We start from the raw sequence: 21,049 nt of genomic DNA, 5'->3' as shown, positions 1-21,049 counted from the left end.
TTTAAAGATCCTTCAGACATTACTAGAGAGTAACACCTTGTTCGAGCTGTACAGACGAACAGAGTTAAATTCATACCTGAGGAGCTATTGCTGGCAGAGTACTGTACAGGCATTTATCTTAAGATGAGTTTGGCATGGGGCTGGAGTGGGGCTGGTGGCCTGGGGGATGGCAGAGAGCACTGGTGAGCAGTAAGTTGACAATGGATTGGGAAACGTGCCAGGTTGAGGAGCATCCTATAGAACCAATCTCTCCTTTTATCCCCCAAATACAAGTCTGCAAGGGATCAAAAGTGGGCTATATTTAAATAATTGGCAAACAAAAATTGTAAAGTTTTTGTATTGAAAGGCCAGTGGTGGTAAGACAAAATGTCTCGTAAATTAAGATTTTAAGAAGTGCATTAAAATGTTTTACAATTACTTTCTGAGATTTCTGTATATCACACTAAAATTTTTTATATCATGTTAATAAAAGTTATTGATCTGGTAAAAAAATAAATAATTGCCTTTAGACAAAGCCTCTTTGGACTTACAGAACAAATAAAGGTAAGAAGATTTAAAAAAATAGCACCAAACAACCAGATTTCATTGTCTATACTGACTATCCAGTGATGCTGCTTAAGTGAGACACAGTTCTTAGCTGTTGGCTAAGCAGAGATTTAATTTAATTTGATAAGAAATAGGCAGTTAAAGTAGCTGATTTCTTCCTTGTCTGGCAACTGCTCTATATTTGCCCACATTTTATAAAAGAATTTTGTGCTACTGGCAGTGTGAGGAGCTTGGCACAGGCTTTAGTACATATTAAGCTCTCAATACATGCTCATTAGCAATATTATTATTAGTATTTACTGTCATCATCAGTGCATGTAATGGCAAGGGGAGCTGGCTTTAGGGACAACTAGATCCAGCATATCAAACATGATCTTTCTCATTTCTGCCTCTGCTTGCTAACTTCATTCTCTCCTGACAGCTGCTTCTCCACTCAGCTCTGGACATGGCAGCAGGCAGCTCTGTCTTCTCACCTTTGTTGTAACCAGACAGATAAACACACAATTCCCCATTAGCTCAGGCAGGAAAGAACCCTGATTGGTCTGGTGCAGCTCATGTGCTCACATTTTGGACCAATTACCAATCAGTTTCATTGCAATATTTTGTAAGTTGTAAAGACACATGAGAATACGTGGTATTATAATTATTAACATCATTATTGTTTCTATCATCTCTCCCTTCTGTAACTGGCTCACTGCTACTTCAAAATTTGGTACAGATGTGGCCTTTCCAAGAGACTTCTTTTCACCTCTTCAGGACGGGAAGTGTAGCCCTTCTTTGTGTTCCATAATACTTGGTGCTTTCCCTTGTCCTTGCATTTACTGCTCTAGGTTCACCCCTCAACTCTGAGCTCTTTGAGAGAAGAAGATGCTTCTTCATCTATAAAATAATAATTTTGTCAATAAATATTTATTAAGTGTGCTAGAAGACAGACAAATTTTTGTGACAGAGACACACAATTAATTGTTAAGTATTATTGGCTACTTAATAAATATTTATTGACAAAATTATCATTTTACAGATGAAGCATTGAACTAAATTCGTACTGAACCAAGGATGCCCCTTGGAAGTTATTATTTAAAATAAATCCATGAACAGGGTCTGTTACCCTGTAATTTGTTTCTGCCAATCCTATGACTATATACTAACTGTGCTGAGGCAAAATTATCTGAAGATCATAGCCAGAGTTAATGTTAGTTGAACACTTACTATGTGTTGGACTCCATTCTAAGCAATTTACATGTTTTAACACACACAGTTTTTGCAAGAGTGGCTTGTTACTATTATTATTCTCATTTTACAGAGAGGGAAATGTGGCACAGAGAAATTAAGTAACACGCATAGGGGCACCCAGCTAATACATACATGATAGAAATGGATTTCAAATGTAATTAGTCTGGTTTGAGAGCCTAGACTCTGAATTATAGACTCCTAGTGTGTAATGTTTCCTGAAATGAATTTTAATAATATAATATCCATACAGACACACCTTTTTGTTGGTAGTAAGGGAGCAAACTCTCTAATTCTTTCTTCTCTACTTTGAACTGATCTCAATCACTCACATCAGTAGCACCACCACCAATATTAAAAGAAACCTACTAAGCTAGCCTGTTAAGTGTAGGATACAGTGGTAGGTACAGGAACAAGAGGTTCATGACATAGCCTTTGCCTTCAAAGAGCTTAAGGCTGGGCATGGTGGCTCATGCCTGTAATCCCAGCAATTTGGGAGGCCGAGGCAGGCGGATCACCTGAGGTCAGGAGTTTGAGACAAGCCTGGCCAACATGGTGAAATCCTGTCTCTACTAAAAATACAAATTATTAGCTGGGCGTGGTGGCGGGTGCCTGTAATCACAGCTACTGGGGAGGCTGAGGCAGGAGAATTCCTTGAACCGAGGAGGCGGAGGTTGCAGTGAGCCAAGATCACACCATTGCACTGCAGCCTGGGGACAAGAGCGAGACTTCATCTCAAAAAAATAAAAAAGCTTAAAATCCTGGTAGAAATATGGCCCATATACATAGGAAGATAAAGACCTTTCTGGATAGTCTGTGCTAAGCACAAAATGAAATACAGACAATAAAGTGTTTGGGATTAGTTATGGTATTTTAAAAAGTGGCAGAAAAATCTGGATTGAAACCCGTGAGATGAGGCACACTCCAGTAGACTGTCAATTCCTCAAAGATCATGGCAATGTCTTAGCAATCTTGGGATAAACACAGTGTCTGCTGCTGTGCAGAGCAGACCCTCGTCTGTGTTGTGAAGTGAATTGGATCCTAGCTGTATTACTTACAACATGGTAGCAAGCCAGCTACCCTATCTGTGCCACAGTTGAGTCATCTTCCTATTCTTGCTGTGTTAGTTGTGAAGTTAACAAGCTAATCTTGTGGAAGTTGGTGGCAGAGTTCTTAGCACCCAACACTGGGTGCCCTCACTATGTGTCTAGTACAAATCTAGGAGCTCAGGAAGGGGACATAGCTGTGGGCTGGTTGCAACGGCTTTGTAAAGTCATCCTGTGGGCATTTGGAGAGGAGTACCCTAGGGCTTTTCTTCGGAAGCTGCAATATGGTGTACTCGAGTGTGGTGTCTCTAGTGACAAACTTCTCCATGGGGAGGCTTGTGGTTGCAGTTGCTGACTCAGCTGGTTGTCGGAGGGCCCTGGAGATGTAAGCTGCTGGGATGAACCCAGACTTACACTCAAAACAAGCCACCGTAAGTCAGCTGCCAGTTCTTCACACTTCTCCAGACTGAGCAAAGCATTGCATTGAAAAGTTGGCCCACAAAACATTTCTGGTGAATCCCAACTGGTTCATAATTTGTATATGCGACTGAAACCATGAACATTTCACGTTCTCTTACATTCTGTTCTTGCAGGCTCCTGCGATCTGTTTTGCTTTTTCTCACATTGTTGAAGTTATGACACCCACCTTTTTTTTTTTTTCTTCTGCACGAGATCCTCTTCTCATAGGCATCCATGGGAGTCTGGAGTTACAATTAGTGACAGGAAACAGACTCACTGCATCTTTCACTCTCTTGCCGCTCCTTGGGGTGGCAGCAGGAGGGAGGCATGCTTTCTCTTTGTGGGCTGGAGCCCCCTGGGTGATAATTTTAGACCACGGACCTTAGCCTCCCACCGTTTCATGGTCAAGTTCACTGAGTCTGGAGAAGTCTCTCCTGGTGTATCTGGAATATGAAGTGACCCAAAGGACCTTTATCCTCAAGTTTCTGTTGAAGCACACAACCTCATTTCTACTTTATGCTCGGCAGACTCACTATCTTTTCTGCCTCCTCTGTTGCTTGTGTTACAGATGGAAGATAAGATTGGAGAGGAGGAAGAGTTAGTTTTGAGTCTCTGACAACAGGGCTGCCACTGCCAGATTGCATCAAACCATTTTAGGTTTTGTCTTCTGGGAAGCACCATTGCATCATAGTCAAACACGAGGGCCAGGAAGCCCAAGAAGTGTGGGTTTCAATTCCATCTCCACTTATCAGCCACACTTTTGTGCCTCAGTTTTCTTATACACAAGATAAGGCTGGTAATCTGGCCAAACTTTCAGGATAAGAATTATAGACATTTAAGAAACCCAGGAAACTGTCCAGCACATAGGAAGCATTGATATTACTGAGTGATAGCACTGAGCCAGTAAAACCTAGACAGAAGTTGGAAGATAGGGCACAGTGTTCTTGTATCTTCTGAGCAGGTGGGTAAAGAAATTGGATAAGAATTCAACGTGGTGGCTGTTGGAAAGTCATCACTGGGTCTTCTTGGTCCAGCCATTCCCTTTGGTCTCTGTCTTTGGCCTGGACCACCATCTTACCTCCATCATTCTTGAAGGACACACCTGAAGCCTCACCATTGCAGCAGGCTTATCATCAGGAATTAATAAGGTGCAGGGAATTACTGACAACCTCTGAAACACTGCAAAAGGCACTGCCTCATCTCCTTTGGAATCTTGAAATATTAAGAAGGGAAAAGAGGCATTTGAATGACATTTTAAAGAAAATATATTTTGCATCTGTAGGTTGCAGTCTCCTAGAGGATGGAGATTGGGCCTTGGGGCCCTGGGCTGCCCTATTTGTGGAACGGTTGGAGTGTTTTGTAGGCACACAGCATGATGACGATGGATTAAATTGGACCCCTAACTGTGTCCACATCCTCTTTCATTGTCAATCCTGGATCTAAGTGTGCATTGATTCATTGACCTGACCTCAACCACCAATGAGCAGAAGGTTTTCGTTCTCCTGCTTCCATTATAGGCTTAGCATCTCTCAGAGAGCACTGGCTAGGTTGGCAGACTGTGACACAAATCACAATCATGGCATCTTGGTAGGTTCTAGCATCTATTACTTGAAAGAGGGATGAAAATTAAGTAAAATATGTAAATATTGAAACCATAGCCATCTTCCTGAGAGGTGAAAACTTTCGGTGGGTTTCCTGCACAGAGGGACTGACCCAAGTATGGAAGCAGTCTAACACAATACTTGTAAGCTGAATCAGACCAGACTGAAATCTTGGACTTCACACACTGCCATTCATTATAGACCAAGTCCCTCTGGTTTGAGTGATAGGCTCTTATCTTAGCCTTTCCACATTTCTTTATTATTATTTTTTTGAGACGGAGTCTTGCTCTGTCGCCCAGGCTGGAGTGCAGTGGCACGATATTGGCTCACTGCATCCTCCCTCTCCTGGGTTCAAGTGATTCTCCTGCCTCAGCCTCCTGAGTAGTTGGGATTACAGGTGTGCACCAACACACCTGGCTAATTTTTTGTATTTTTAGTAGAGACAGGGTTTTACCACATTGGCCAGGCTGGTCTCGAACTCCTGACCTCAGGTGATTCTCCTGCTTCGGGCTCCCAAAGTGTTGGAATTACAGGTGTGAGCCACTGCGCCTGGCTATTTATTTATTTTATTATTATTTTAAAATTATACTTTAAGTTCTGGGATACATGTGCAGAGTGTGCAGATTTGTTACATAGATATACACATTCCATGGTGGTTTGCTGCACCCATCAACCCGTCATCTTCATTAGGTATTTCTCCTAATGCTATCCCTCCCCTAGCCCCATCCCCTGACAGGCCCCAGTGTGTGATGTTCCCCTCCCTGTGTCTATGTGTTATCACTGTTCAACTCCCACTTATGAGTGGGAACATGCAGTGTTTGGTTTTCTTTTCCTGTGTTAGTTTGCTGAGAATGATGGTTTCCAGCTTCGTCCATGCCCCTGCAAAGGACATGAACTCATCCTTTTTTATGGCTGCATAGTATTCCACGGTGTATATGTGCCACATTTTCTTTATCCAGTCTATCATTGATTGGCATTTAGGTTGGTTCCAAGTCTTTGGTATTGTGAATAGTGCTGCAATAAACTACGTGTGCATGTGTCTTTATAGCAGAATGATTTATAATCCTTTGGGTATATACCCAGTAATGGGATTGCTGGGTCAAATGGTATTTCTTCCACAATGGTTGGACTAATTTACACTCCCACCAACAGTGTAAAAGCATTCCTATTTCTCCACATCCTCTCCAGCATCTTTTGTTTGCTCACTTTTTAATGATCGCCATTCTAACTGGCATTAGATGGTATCTCATTGTGGTTTTGATTTGCATTTCTCTAATGACCGGTGATGATGAGCTTTTTTTCATATGTTTGTTGGCCACATAAATGTCTTCTTTTGAGAAGTGTCTGTTCATATCCTTTGCCCACTTTTTGATGGGGTTGTTTTTTTCTTGTAAATTTGTGTAAGTTCTTTGTAGATTCCGGATATTAGCCCTTTGTCAGATGGATAAATTGCAAAACTTTTCTCCCATTCCGTAGGTTGCCTGTTCACTCTGATGATAGTTTCTTTTGCTGTGCAGAAGCTCTTTAGCTTAACTAGATCCCACTTGTCAATTTTGGCTTTTGTTGCCATTGCTTTTGGTGTTTTAGTGATGAAGTCTTTGCCCATGCCTATGTCCTGAATGGTATTGCCTAGGTTTTCTTCTATGTTGAACCAGACTTGCATCCCAGGGATGAAGCTGTCTTGATCATGGTGGATAAGCTTTTTGATGTGCTGCTGGATTCAGTTTGCCAGTATTTTATTGAGAATTTTCTCATCGATGTGCATCAGGGATATTGGCCTGAAATCTTCTTTTTTTGGTGTGTCTCTGCCAGGTTTTGGTATCAGGATGATGCTGGCCTCATAAAATGAGCTAGGGAGGAGTCGCTCTTTTTCTATTGTTTAAAATAGTTTCAGAAGGAATGGTATCAGCTCCTCTTTGTACCTCGGGTAGAATTTGGCTCTGAATCTGTCTGGTCCTTGGCTTCTTTTGGTTGGTAGGCTATTAATTGCTGCCTCGATTTCAGAAGTTGTTATTGGTCTATTCAGAGATTCGACTTCTTTCTGGTTTAGTCTTGGGAGGGTGTATGTGTCCAGGAATTTATCCATTTCTTCTAGATTTTCTAGTTTATTTGCATAGAGGTGTTTATAGTATTCTCTGATGGTACTGTGGGTTCAGTGGTTGGTGATATCCCCTTTATCATTTCTTACCGTGTCTATTTGATTCTTCTCTCTTTTCTTCTTTATTAGTCTGGCTAGCAGTCTATCTATTTTGTTAATCTTTTCAAAAAACCAGCTCCTGGATTCATTTATTTTTTGAACAGTTTTTTGTGTTTCTATCTCCTTCAGTTCTGCTCTGATCTTAGTTATTTGTTGCCTTCTGCTAGCTCTTGAATTTGTTTGCTCTTGCTTCTCCAGTTCTTTTAATTCAGATGTTAGGGTGTTGATTTTAGATCTTTCCTGCTTTCTTCTGTGGGCATTTAGTGGTGTAAATTTCCCTCTAAACACTGCTTTAGCTGTGTCCCAGAGATTCTGGTATGTTGTGTCTTTGTTCTCATTGGTTTCAAAGAACTTATTTATTTCTGCCTTAATTTCGTTATTTACCCAGTAGCCATTCAGGAGCAGGTTGTTCAGTTTCCATGTAGTTGTGTGGTTTTATTTATTTATTATTTATTTATTTATTTTTAAGTTTTTTTTCTTTTATTATTATACTTTAAGTTTTAGGGTACATGTGCACATTGTGCAGGTTAGTTACATATGTATACATGTGCCATGCTGGTGCGCTGCACCCACTAACTTGTAATCTAGCATTAGATATATCTCCCAATGCTATCCCTCCCCCCTCCCCCCACCCCACAACAGTCCCCAGAGTGTGATGTTCCCCTTCCTGTGTCCATGTGATCTCATTGTTCAATTCCCACCTATGAGTGAGAATATGTGGTGTTCGGTTTTTTGTTCTTGTGATAGTTTACTGAGAATGATGATTTCCAATTTCATCCATGTCCCTACAAAGGACATGAACTCATCATTTTTTATGGCTGCATAGTATTCCATGGTGTATATGTGCCACATTTTCTTAATCCAGTCTATCATTGTTGGACATTTGGGTTGGTTCCAAGTCTTTGCTATTGTGAATAATGCCACAATAGACATACCTGTGCATGTGTCTTTATAGCAGCATGATTTCTAGTCCTTTGGGTATATACCCAGTAATGGGATGGCTGGGTCAAATGGTATTTCTGGTTCTAGATCCCTGAGGAATCGCCACACTGACTTCCACAATGGTTGAACTAGTTTACAGTCCCACCAACAGTGTCAAAGTGTTCCTATTTCTCCACATCCTCTCCAGCACCTGTTGTTTCCTGACTTTTTAATGATTGCCATTCTAACTGGTGTGAGATGGTATCTCATTGTGGTTTTGATTTGTATTTCTCTGATGGCCAGTGATGATGAGCATTTTTTCATGCGTTTTTTGGCTGCATAAATGTCTTCTTTTGAGAAGTGTCTGTTCATGTACTTCATCCACTTTTTGATGGGGTTGTTTGTTTTTTTCTTGTAAATTTGTTTGAGTTCATTGTAGATTCTGCATATTAGCCCTTTGTCAGATGAGTAGGTTGCGAAAATTTTCTCCCACTTTGTAGGTTGCCTGTTCACTCTGATGGTAGTTTCTTTTGCTGTGCATAAGCTCTTTAGTTTAATTAGATCCCATTTGTCAATTTTGTCTTTTGTTGCCATTGCTTTTGGTGTTTTAGACATGAAGTCCTTGCCCATGCCTATGTCCTGAATGGTAATGCCTAGGTTTTCTTCTAGGGTTTTTATGGTTTTAGGTCTAACGTTTAAGTCTTTAATCCATCTTGAATTGATTTTTGTATAAGGTGTAAGGAAGGGATCCAGTTTCAGCTTTCTACATATGGCTAGCCAATTTTCCCAGCACCATTTATTAAACAGGGAATCCTTTCCCCATTGCTTGTTTTTCTCAGGTTTGTCAAAGATCAGATAGTTGTAGATATGCGGTGTTATTTCTGAGGGCTCTGTTCTGTTCCGTTGATCTATATCTCTGTTTTGGTACCAGTACCATGCTGTTTTGGTTACTGTAGCCTTGTAGTATAGTTTGAAGTCAGGTAGTGTGATGCCTCCAGCTTTGTTCTTTTGGCTTAGGATTGACTTGGCGATGTGGGCTCTTTTTTGGTTCCATATGAACTTTAAAGTAGTTTTTTCCAATTCTGTGAAGAAAGGCATTGGTAGCTTGATGGGGATGGCATTGAATCTGTAAATTACCTTGGGCAGTATGGCCATTTTCATGATATTGATTCTTCCTACCCATGAGCATGGAATGTTCTTCCATTTGTTTGTATCCTCTTTTATTTCCTTGAGCAGTGGTTTGTAGTTCTCCTTGAAGAGGTCCTTCACATCCCTTGTAAGTTGGATTCCTAGGTATTTTATTCTCTTTGAAGCAATTGTGAGTGGGAGTTCACTCATGATTTCGCTCTCTCTTTGTCTGTTGTTGGTGTATAAGAATGCTTGTGATTTTTGTACATTGATTTTGTATCCTGAGACTTTGCTGAAGTTGCTTATCAGCTTAAGGAGATTTTGGGCTGAGACAATGGGGTTTTCTAGATATACAATCATGTCGTCTGCAAACAGGGACAATTTGACTTCCTCTTTTCCTAATTGAATACCCTTTATTTCCTTCTCCTGTCTAATTGCCCTGGCCAGAACTTCCAACACTATGTTGAATAGGAGTGGTGAGAGAGGGCATCCCTGTCTTGTGCCAGTTTTCAAAGGGAATGCTTCCAGTTTTTGCCCATTCAGTATGATATTGGCTGTGGGTTTGTCATAGATAGCTCTTATTATTTTGAAATACGTCCCATCAATACCTAATTTATTGAGAGTTTTTAGCATGAAGTGTTGTTGAATTTTGTCAAAGGCTTTTTCTGCATCTATTGAGATAATCATGTGGTTTTTGTCTTTGGCTCTGTTTATATGCTGGATTACATTTATTGATTTGTGTATATTGAACCAGCCTTGCATCCCAGGGATGAAGCTCACTTGATCATGGTGGATAAGCTTTTTGATGTGCTGCTGGATTCGGTTTGCCAGTATTTTATTGAGGATTTTTGCATCAATGTTCATCAAGGATATTGGTCTAAAATTCTCTTTTTTGGTTGTGTCTCTGCCTGGCTTTGGTATCAGAATGATGCTGGCCTCATCAAATGAGTTAGGGAGGATTCCCTCTTTTTCTATTGATTGGAATAGTTTCAGAAGGAATGGTACCAGTTCCTCCTTATACCTCTGGTAGAATTTGGCTGTGAATCCATCTGGTCCTGGGCTCTTTTTGGTTGGTAAGCTATTGATTATTGCCACAATTTCAGATCCTGTTATTGGTCTATTCAGAGATTCAACTTCTTCCTGGTTTAGTCTTGGGAGAGTGCATGTGTCGAGGAATTTATCCATTTCTTCTAGATTTTCTAGTTTATTTGCGTAGAGGTGTTTGTAGTATTCTCTGACGGTAGTTTGTATTTCTGTGGGATCGGTGGTGATATCCCCTTTATCATTTTTTATTGCGCCTATTTGATTCTTCTCTCTTTTTTCTTTATTAGTCTTGCTAGCGGTCTATCAATTTTGTTGATCCTTTCAAAAAACCAGCTCCTGGATTCATTAATTTTTTGAAGGGTTTTTTGTGTCTCTATTTCCTTCAGTTCTGCTCTGATTTTAGTTATTTCTTGCTGTCTGCTAGCTTTTGAATGTGTTTGCTCTTGCTTTTCTAGTTCTTTTAATTGTGATGTTAGGGTGTCAATTTTGGATCTTTCCTGCTTTCTCTAGTGGGCATTTAGTGCTATAAATTTCCCTCTACACACTGCTTTGAATGTGTCCCAGAGATTCTGGTATGTTGTGTCTTTGTTCTTGTTGGTTTCAAAGAACATCTTTATTTCTGCCTTCATTTCGTTATGTACCCAGTAGTCATTCAGGAGCAGGTTGTTCAGTTTCCATGTAGTTGAGCGGTTTTGAGTGAGATTCTTAATCCTGAGTTCTAGTTTGATTGCACTGTGGTCTGAGAGATAGTTTGTTATAATTTGTGTTCTTTTACATTTGCTGAAGAGAGCTTTACTTCTAAGTATGTGGTCAATTTTGGAATAGGTGTGGTGTGGTGCTGAAAAAAATGTATATTCTGTTGATTTGGGGTGGAGAGTTCTGTAGATGTTTATTAGGTCCGCTTGGTGCAGAGCTGAGTTCAATTCCTGGGTATCCTTGTTGACTTTCTGTCTCGTTGATCTGTCTAATGTTGACAGTGGGGTGTTAAAGTCTCCCACTATTAATGTGTGGGAGTCTAAGTCTCTTTGTAGGTCACTCAGGACTTGCTTTATGAATCTGGGTGCTCCTGTGTTGGGTGCATATATATTTAGGATAGTTAGCTCTTCTTGTTGAATTGATCCCTTTACCGTTATGTAATGGCCTTCTTTGTCTCTTTCGATCTTTGTTGGTTTAAAGTCTGTTTTATCAGAGACTAGGATTGCAACCCCTGCCTTTTTTTGTTTTCCATTTCTTGGTAGATCTTCCTCCATCCTTTTATTTTGAGCCTATGTGAGTCTCTGCACGTGAGATGGGTTTTCTGAATATAGCACACTGATGGGTCTTGACTCTTTATCCAACTTGCCAGTCTGTGTCTTTTAATTGGAGCATTTAGTCCATTTACATTTAAAGTTAATATTGTTATGTGTGAATTTGATCCTGTCATTATGATGTTAGCTGGTTATTTTGCTCGTTAGTTGATGCAGTTTCTTCCTAGTCTCGATGGTCTTTACATTTTGGCATGAGTTTGCAGCGGCTGGTACCGGTTGTTCCTTTCCATGTTTAGCGCTTCCTTCAGGAGCTCTTTTAGGGCAGGCCTGGTGGTGACAAAATCTCTCAGCATTTGCTTGTCTGTAAAGTATTTTATTTCTCCTTCACTTATGAAGCTTAGTTTGGCTGGATATGAAATTCTGGGTTGAAAATTCTTTCTTTAAGAATGTTGAATATTGGCCCCCACTCTCTTCTGGCTTGTAGGGTTTCTGCCGAGAGATCTGCTGTTAGTCTGATGGGCTTCCCTTTGAGGGTAACCCGACCTTTCTCTCTGGCTGCCCTTAACATATTTTCCTTCATTTCAACTTTGGTGAATCTGACAATTATGTGTCTTGGAGTTGCTCTTCTCGAGGAGTATCTTTGTGGCGTTCTCTGTATTTCCTGAATCTGAACGTTGGCCTGCCTTGCTAGATTGGGGAAGTTCTCCTGGATAATATCCTGCAGAGTGTTTTCCAACTTGGTTCCATTCTCCCCATCACTTTCAGGTACACCAATCAGACGTAGATTTGGTCTTTTCACATAGTCCCATATTTCTTGGAGGCTTTGCTCATTTCTTTTTATTCTTTTTTCTCTAAACTTCCCTTCTCACTTCATTTCATTCATTTCATCTTCCATCGCTGATACCCTTTCTTCCAGTTGATCGCATCGGCTCCTGAGGCTTCTGCATTCTTCACGTAGTTCTCGAGCCTTGGTTTTCAGCTCCATCAGCTCCTTTAAGCACTTCTCTGTATTGGTTATTCTAGTTATACATTCTTCTAAATTTTTTCAAAGTTTTCAACTTCTTTGCCTTTGGTTTGAATGTCCTCCTGTAGCTCAGAGTAATTTGATCATCTGAAGCCTTCTCTCAGCTCGTCAAAGTCATTCTCCGTCCAGCTTTGTTCCGTTGCTGGTGAGGAACTGCGTTCCTTTGGAGGAGGAGAGGCGCTCTGCTTTTTAGAGTTTCCGGTTTTTCTGTTCTGTTTTTTCCCCATCTTTGTGGTTTTATCTACTTTTGGACTTTGATGATGGTGATGTACAGATGGGTTTTTGGTGTGGATGTCCTTTCTGTTTGTTAGTTTTCCTTCTAACAGACAGGACCCTCAGCTGCAGGTCTGTTGGAGTACCTGCCGTGTGAGGTGTCAGTGTGCCCCTGCTGGGGGGTGCCTCCCAGTTAGGCTGCTCGGGGGTCAGGGGTCAGGGACCCACTTGAGGAGGCAGTCTGCCCCTTCTCAGATCTCCAGCTGCGTACTGGGAGAACCACTGCTCTCTTCAAAGCTGTCAGACAGGGACATTTAAGTCTGCAGAGGTTACTGCTGTCTTTTGGTTTGTCTGTGCCCTGCCCTCAGAGGTGGAGCCTACAGAAGCAGGCAGTCCTCCTTGAGCTGTGGTGGGTTCCACCCAGTTCGAGCTTCCCGGCTGCTTTGTTTACCTAATCAAGCCTGGGCAATGGCGGGCGCCCCTCCCCCAGCCTGGCTGCCGCCTTGCAGTTTGATCTCAGACTGCTGTGCTAGCAATCAGCAAGACTCCGTGGGCGTAGGACCCTCCGAGCCAGGTGCGGGATATGATCTCGTGGTTCGCCGTTTTTTAAGCCCGTCGGAAAAGCGCAGTATTCGTGTGGGAGTGACCCGATTTTCCAGGTGCCGTCCATCACCCCTTTCTTTGACTAGGAAAGGGAACTCCCTGACCCCTTGCGCTTACCAGGTGAGGCAATGCCTCGCCCTGCTTCGGCTCGCGCACGGTGCGCGCACCCACTGACCTGCGCCCACTGTCTGGCGCTCCCTAGTGAGATGAACCCGGTACCTCAGATGGAAATGCAGAAATCACCCGTCTTCTGCGTCGCTCAGGCTGGGAGCTGTAGACCGGAGCTGTTCCTATTCAGCCATCTTGGCTCCCAGTTGTGTCGTTTTAAGTGAGTTTCTTAACTCTGAGTTCTAATTTGATTGCACTGTGGTCTGAGAGACTGTTTGTTATGATTTCTGTTCTTTTGCCTTTGCTGAGGAGTGTTTTACTTTTAATTATGTGGTCAATTTTAGAATAAGTGTGATGTGGTGCTGAGAAGAATGTATATTCTGTTGATTTGGGGTGGAGAGTTCTGTAGATGTCTAGTAGGTCAGCTTGGTCCAGAGCTGAGTTCAAGTCCCGAATATCCTTGTTAATTTTCTGTCTCATTGATCTGTCTAATATTGACAGTGGGGTGTTAAAATCTCCCACTATTATTGTGTGGGAGTCTAAGTCTCTTTGTAGGTCTCTAAGAACTTGCTTTATGAATCTGGGTGCCCTGTATTGGGTGCATGTGTATTTAGGACGGTTAGCTCTTCTTGTTGCATTGATCTTTTTACCATCATGTAATCCCCTTCTTTGTCTCTTTTGATCTTTGTTGGTTTAAAGTCTGTTTTATCAGAGACTAGGATTGCAACTCCTGCCTTTTTTTGCTTTCCATTTGCTTGGTAAATATTCCTCCATCCCTTTATTTTGAGCCTATGTCTTTGCACGTGAGATGGGTCTCCTAAATACAGCACACTGATGGATCTTGACTCTTTATCCAATTTGCCAGTCTGTGTCTTTTAATTGGGGCATTTAGCCCATTTACATTTAAGGTTAATATTGTTATGTGTGAATTTGATCCTGTGTTTATGATGCTAGCTGGTTATTGTGCCCATTAGTTGATTCAGTTTCTTCATAGTGTCAATGGTATTTACAATTTGGTAAGTTTTTGCAGTGGCTGGAGCTGTTTTTTTCTTTCCATATTTAGTGCTTCCTTCAGTAGCTCTTGTAAGGCAGGCCTGTTGGTGGCAAAATCTCTCAGCATTTGCTTGTCTATAAAGGATTTTATTTCTCCTTCACTTATGAAGCTTATTTTGGCTGTATATGAAATTCTGCGTTGAGATAGACTGGATTAAGAAAATGTGGCACATATACACCATGGAATACTATGCAGCCATAAAAAGGGATGAGTTCATGTCCTTTGTAGAGACATGGATAAAGCTGGAAAGCATCATTCTGAGCAAACTATCGCAAGGACAGAAAACCAAACACCGCATGTTCTCACTTATAGGTGGGAACTGAACAATGAGAACACTTAGACACAGGATGGGGAACATCACACACTGGGGCCTGTCATGGGGTCGGGGGAAGGGGGAGGGATAGCATTAGGAGATATACCTAATGTAAATGACGAGTTAATGGGTGCAGCACACCAACATGGCACATGTATACATATGTAACAAACCTGCATGTTGTGCACATGTACCCTAGAACTTAGAGTATAAACAAAAAAAAAAAAAAGAGAGAGATGGGAAAAAAAAAAGAAATTCTGGGTTGAAAATTCTTTCTTTAAGAATGTTGAATATTGGTCCCCACTCTCTTCTGGCTTGTAGGGTTTCTGCCGAGAGATCCACTGTTAGTCTGATGGGCTTCCCTTAACATTGTTTTCCTTCATTTCAACCTTGGTGAATCTGACAATTTTGTGTCTTGGGGTTGCTCTTCTCAAAGAATATCTTTGTGGTATCCTCTGTATTTCCTCAATTTGAATGTTGGCCTGTTTTGCTAGGTTGGGGAAGTTCTGTCCAGGCCTGCGGCTTCCCTTAAAACAAAGATTGTCCTTAAAAGCCTAGCATACATGTTTAATCACTTTATTAAACATGGGTAATATCCTGAAGAGTGTTTCCCAACTTGGTTCCATTCTCCCCCCACTTTTCAGATGCACCAATCAAACATAGGTTTGGTCTTTTCACATAGTCCCGTATTTCTTGGAGGCTTTGTTCGTTCCTTTTCATTCTTTTTTTCTCTAATCTTGTCTTCATGCTTTATTTCATTAAGCTGATCTTTAATCTCTGACATCCTTTCTTCCGCTTGATCGATTTGGCTACTGATACTTGTATATGCTTCATGAAGTTCTCGTGCTGTGTTTTTCAGCTCTATCATATCATTTATGTTCTTCTCTAAACTGGTTATTCCAGTTAGCAATTCATCTAACCTTTTTTCAAGGTTCTTAGCTTCCTTACATTGGGTTAGAAAGTGCTCTTTTAGCTCGGAGGAGTTTGTTATTACCCACCTTCTGAAGCCTACTTCTGTCAATTCGTCAAACTCATTCTTTGTCCAGTTTTGTTCCCTTGCTGGCAAGGAGTTGTGATCCTTTGGAGGAGAAGAGGCGTTCAGGTTTTTGGAGTTTTCAGCCTTTTTGCACTGGTTTTTCCTCATCTTCGTGGATTTATCTACTTTTGGTCTTTGATGTTGGTGACATTTGGATGGGGTTTGTGTGGATGTCCTTTATGTTGATGTTGATGCTATTCCTTTCTGTTTGCTAGTTTTCCTTCTAACAGGCCCCTCTGCTGCATATCTGCTGGAGCTAGCTGGAGGTCCACTCCAGACCCTGTTCACCTGGGTATCACCAGCAGAGGCTGCAGAACAGCAAAGGTTGCTGCCTGTTCCTTCCTCTGGAAGCTTTGTCCCAGAGGGGCACCAACAAGATGCCAGCTGGAGCTCTCCTGTATGAGGTGTCTGTCGACCCCTGCTGGGAGGTGTCTCCCAGTCAGGAGGCATGGGGGCCAGGGACCCACTTGAGGAAGCAGTCTGTTGCTTAGCAGAGCTCAAGTGCTGTGTTGGGAGATCTGCTGCTCTCTTCAGAGCTGGCAGGCAGGAATGTTTAAGTCTGCTGAAGCTGTGCTCACATTTGCCCCTTCCCCGAGGTGCTCTGTCTCAGGGAGATGGGAGTTTTATCTATAAGCCCCTGACTGGGGCTGCTGCCTTTCTTTCAGAGATGCCCTTCCAAGAGAGGAGGAATCTAGAGAGGCAGTCTGGCTATAGCAGCTTTGCTGAGCTGCAGTGGGCTCTGCCCAGTTTGAACTTCCCCATGGCTTTTTTACACTATGAGGGGAAAACTGCCTACTCAAGCCTCAGTAATGGTGGACTCCCCTTCCCCCACCAAGCTTGAGTGTCCCAGGTCAACTTCAGGCTGCTGTGTTGGCATTGAGTATTTCAAGCCAGTGAATCTTAGCTTGCTGGGCTCCATGGAGGTGGGATCCACTGAGCTGGACCACTTAGCTCCCTGGCTTCAGCCGTTTTTCCAGGGAGGCGAATGGTTCTGTCTCGCTGGTGTTCCAGGTGCCACTGGGGTATGAAAAAAATCATCTGCAACTAGCTCAGTGTCTGCTCAAATGGCCGCCCAGTTTTGTGCTTGAAACCCAGGGCCCTGGTGGTGTAGGCACCTGAGGGAATCTCCTGGTCTGCGGTTGCGAAGACCTTGGGAAAAGTTTAGTATCTGGGCTGGAATGCACCGTTTCTCATGGCACAGTCTCTCATGGCTTCCCTTGGCTATGGGAGGGTGTTCCCTGACCACTTGTGCTTCCTGGGTGAGCTGACTCCCCAACCTGCTTCGGCTTGCCCTCCTTTGGCTGCACTCACTTTCTAACCAGTCCCAATGAGATGAGCTGTGTACCTCAGTCGGAAATGCAGAAACCACCCACCTTCTGCGTTGGTCTCGCTGGGAGTTGCAGACTGGAGCTGTTCCTATTCGGCCATCTTGCCAGCCACCTCTTTATTTTTAATACTTATATGTTTGAAGATTGAAAACTAGGGAGAATGGGAAGGGAATTTATAGTTAAAGAGAATGAGTTTTTCTCTGTCCTTGTGCCCTGGGGAAAGTAGGAAGACAAATCCCTGAGAATTGGAGAATTTCATGCCAGCGTGAGATTACTGTGCTCTGTTCAGGCCTGCGGCTTCCCTTAAAACCAAGATTGTCCTTAAAAGCCTAGCATACATGTTTAATCACTTTATTGTTATGCAAGATAAAGTGACCACATATCTGATTCATTCTTGAGAGGCAAGAAGATGACCATAAGGGAATCTATCTTATCCCTTCTCTTTCGTCCTAGTCTCAGCAAGTGAGAGAAGGTTGGTCGTTTGGTTTAGTCTGGACATTTTCCTTGTTCCAGGTCAATAAATATCTATTGAACAGCTTCTGTGAATCAGGCACAATGTTAGACTCAGGGGAGACAAAAATAAATGCGGTGACAGCTTTTAAGAGTTTGTATTGCAGGAGGAAAGAGAGGGAAAGCAGAAGATGGGGAGGGAAGGGAGCAAGGCCAGTTCTTTCCTCTAGGACACAGGGTGAAATGAACACCGTCACCTGAACTGGCCATCTGCAATAACTTCCAATACTCCACCATTAGTCCATAGAATAATGGCTTCTCCAAGATCCCTCCAGATATAAAAGAAGCACTGCATCCTTAACAAGCCCTCAAGAACATTTCAATAAATGGAATCTTTCCTGCTCTGCCATTTACTACATATATGACTAATGCAAGTTAGTTTAACCGTCCAAGCTTCAGTTTCTTCATCTGTAAAATGGGAATAATAATGGTTTTTGTAAAGTAACACATAAAATATTCTTAGCACACTCAAAAAATTTGGAGTTATTATTATTATTGTGCTTCTTGAGGCACTTTTGGGTAGAGGCTATTTTTTCACATATGATTTATTTAAAGATTAGACAGTGCAGTAAGTGTCTTTCTTCCTCCCTTATGACACAGTTAGACCATAACTACCCTTTCTTTTTTTAAAAATTTCAATCCTTTGGGGCTAAAATCATCCAGGTGTACCACTTTCTCCCCCTCCTATTCATTGTAATTTCCTCACTTTCTGAGAAGTAAATCTCCATCTCTGTCACTGAAGACTTTAGAACCTGGCTCCCAATCTTTCTGTCTACTTCAACATCTGTCTTCATTCTAGTTGACTTAAACATCCACAGTGAAATCTGTTCAACATTCCAAACTTTCGGTTTTTGAGAACTTCATCTACAAGGACTTCCTCTTCCACTTTTAGGTTGAGCAGGCCTCTCCCATGGCTACACTCTGATGGCTGTCATCACTGGAGGCTTCCCCATCTGCAGAATCTCTAAATCACACAACCCACTCCTGAAAGCTGCTTGTTGTATCTTCCCCACTCCCCTGCTCACAATCCCCCTACATCTCCAGTCCATTGACCCTTCCACTTTCTCTCTCCCCACAAGCCCTTCTAGTGTCTACATTCCCTTTGTCCAGCTTAGACTTCATTGTTCACACAAGCTTTTATTTGTTGCAAATATCTTCCTGTTTGTCTTTCTGCCCAGCTGACAAAGCCCCAGGTCTGGATGAACCCAGCCACCAACCTTCTCCAGGTCTACTCGCCCCAGTCTTCCTTTTTGAAACAGAATCTTTCTCTGTCACCTGGACTATAGTGCAGTGGCTCAATCGTAGCTCATTGTAGCCTCAAACTCCTGGACGCAAGCAATCCTCCTACCTCAGCCTCCTGAATAGCTGGGACTATTGGCAGGTGCCACCATGCCCAGCTAATTTTTTGTTTTTTTTGTAGAGATAGGGGTCTCACTACGTTGTGCAGGCTGGTCTCAAACCCCTGGCTTCAAGCAATCCTTCCACCTTTGCCTCCCAAAGTGCTGGGATTACAGGAGTGAGCCTTGGCTCCCAGCTCAGGTCTACTCTTGAATGTCTTGGCATGGCTGGAGAGTATCTCACGGCCTAGCAGATGATAACACTGTGCATTCACAATCACCAAACACAATTGGCTTCTCCTCATGGCATGGCAAGCTTAGTACTACTTTCTTTTAGGAAGCACCATCCTGCTTTCCTGAAAGGCTATTTTATGCCTTTTTCATTCTCCTTAAAACTGCCCACTCTCCCTTGATCTCATAACATGACTCTGCCTCACATTTAGAAGCTCTCAGATGGAAATGCCCTCACATTCCCTTCACATGATCTACCTGGAAGCCTGCGTCTGCACCCTCTTTTCACAACAGTTCTCATGGAGGACATGCCCCTCTTCCTCTCCAAGGCCAATTGCTCCATATGTGTTTTGAATCCCATTCCCTCTAGCCTTTCCCATCTATCTGGATTTATCCGATCAGTACTAAAATATTCTGTTGTATCTCCCATCAGGAACAATCCCAAAGACAACAGCAACAAAGACAACAGTGACAAATGACAACCATGGCCGCCCCCCCCCCCCCCCGTGACCCTGGCCTCTCTCCTGTGACTGTGCTTTCACAGCCACCCTCACCCAAGCCTGGTCTGCTCCTGCCGACGTGCTTCCTCACCTCTGTTTTTCCCACCCTCTCCAACCTGGCTTCTGTCCTCACAACTCCATGGCATCACTACTTACTATGGTTACTTGGGTGTTGTTAAATCCAATGGGCTCATTTCAGCTCTCATTTTTCTTCGTTTGGATCAACATTCAACATGCCTTTATGGAAATGCTATCTTACTTTCCTGGTACCAAGCACTCTCCGTTTTCCTCCCATCCCATGGCTTCTCCTTCCCAGGCTTCTTGACCTCCATGGGAATTGTTGAGCCGTCTTCTTCCTCTATATGTTCCTTGGGCAATCTCAGTCACTCCTGCAGTTTTGCTCATAGTTCATATATGTCTGTAGCTTCCCTGTTTATGTTTTAATTCTGACTTCTCTTTCGAGCGATAGACATATCCACTTTAGTGGTTGGAGACATTTTAAGCTTGAATTATCTGATATTAAACTCTTGACCTTTTTCTACTGCCACTTTTCCCACTCCCCAATATGGTCTTATTTTGGTATACTCCATTCCACAGGTAGTACCCCTGTCTACTCTGTTGTCTGACAGCCATTTGAATTTCAAGTTTGTCAATTCTACTTCAAAAATATGTATTAAACCCATCTCTACATCCTAGTGTAAGCCAATAGCATTTCATGTTAGAGTTGCTGCAATAGCTTCTCAATAGCTCCCCCATGTCTACTTTTATATTGTTCTGATTTATTCTGCACACTGTAGTCAGAATGACTTTTTTTTAAAAGCAAAAGTGTGATCATATTATTGTTTCCCATTGCATTTAGAATAAAATACAAAATTAGTAACATAACCAATAAGACTGCCCGATTAGGTTCCTGCCAACTCTTGCCAGTCTTTGCTTTGCTTCTGCTATTCCAGCTACTGAGGCCTTCTTCCAGTTCTGAGAATGTGCCCAGCTCTCTCCTGCCTCAGAGATTTCTCATGGGCTGTTTGCTCTGCCTGGAATTCTCTTTTCCCCACTCTTTCCCTGACTAATTTCTACACATACCTCAGGTCCCAGAAATTAGTTTTGCATGATATAAATACTCGCATAGCAGTCTCTGCTCTTCCATCATAGCACTTATCATGATCCCTGTCTTCATTTATGTGGTTATTTGTTTATTTATCTCCTTACTAGACTGTGAGCTCTTGGAAGGCAAGGACTACTCAGTCTTCCCACCCCTTTATCATCAGCCCCTAGCACACTCTGGCACATGGCAAGGGCCCAATAATTTATTCTGAACTCATGAATCGTTCATTAAAATAATCTGGAGGTGGTTATGTAAGTAGGTGTTTGTT

This window comes from Pan paniscus, chromosome 17, assembly GCF_029289425.2.
Source record: "Pan paniscus chromosome 17, NHGRI_mPanPan1-v2.0_pri, whole genome shotgun sequence".
NCBI classification, from domain to species: Eukaryota; Metazoa; Chordata; class Mammalia; order Primates; family Hominidae; genus Pan; species Pan paniscus.
Note: the sequence above shows the minus strand (reverse complement) of the source record.